We start from the raw sequence: 1,074 nt of genomic DNA, 5'->3' as shown, positions 1-1,074 counted from the left end.
CCCCTCCCCCCCCCCCCCCCCCAGACCATTTTGATGCGAATCAAACCTTGGACCCTGAATTAAACCCCAGATTAATGAAGCTAGAATAATGAACTGTAAATTAAACCTCAGACTAACAGATTCCAGACTCAACCTTGGAATAATGAACTCCAGATTCAACCCTGGATTAAACTTCAAACTACTGAACATCAGATTAAACCCCAGAATAAACTCTGGATTAAATTTTGGATCTATGAACCTTGGATTATACCTCAAACTAATGAACCCCAGATTAAACCCTGGAATAATGAGCTCTGGAGTCTGGATCAAACCCTGGACTAAATCTTGGATTCAACACCATATTTATGAACCTTGGATTAAACCTCAAACTAATGAACCTTGGATTACACCCTGGATGAATGTCCCCCCAGATGAAATGCTGGAATAATGAACTGCAGATTCAACCTCAGATTAATGAATTGCAGATTAAATCCTAGAAGAATGAACTGCAAATTAAACCTCCGAGTAAAAAACTCCAGATTAACCCCCTGAATAATGAAATGCAAACTAAACCTCAGACGAACATACTCCAGATTAACCCCTTGAATAATAAACTGCAAACTAAACCCCAGACGAACATACTCCAGATTAACCCCTTGAATAATAAACTGCAAACTAAACGTCAGACGAACATACTCCAGATTAACCCCTTGAATAATAAACTGCAAACTAAACGTCAGACGAACATACTCCAGATTAACCCCTTGAATAATAAACTGCAAACTAAACCTGATGAACATACTCCAGATTAACCCCTTGAATGAACTGCAAACTAAACCCCAGACTAACAAATTCCAGATTAAACCCTGGATCAAACCTCAAACGAATGAATTTCCGATTAAATGCCAAACGAAACCTCAGACTGAACTGGAATGATGACCCTTGGATTAAACCTCAGACTCATGCACCCCAGATTAACCCCAGAATAATAAGATCTGGAGTCTGGATTAAACGCTGGATGTATGAACCTCGGATTCACGAACCTTGGGCTAACACAACCCAGATTAACCTTTGATGTAGCGCAACCCGGATTAG

This window comes from Alligator sinensis, unplaced genomic scaffold, assembly GCF_000455745.1.
Source record: "Alligator sinensis unplaced genomic scaffold, ASM45574v1 scaffold1216_1, whole genome shotgun sequence".
In the NCBI taxonomy this organism is placed as follows: Eukaryota; Metazoa; Chordata; order Crocodylia; family Alligatoridae; genus Alligator; species Alligator sinensis.
This window is presented reverse-complemented; position numbering follows the sequence as displayed.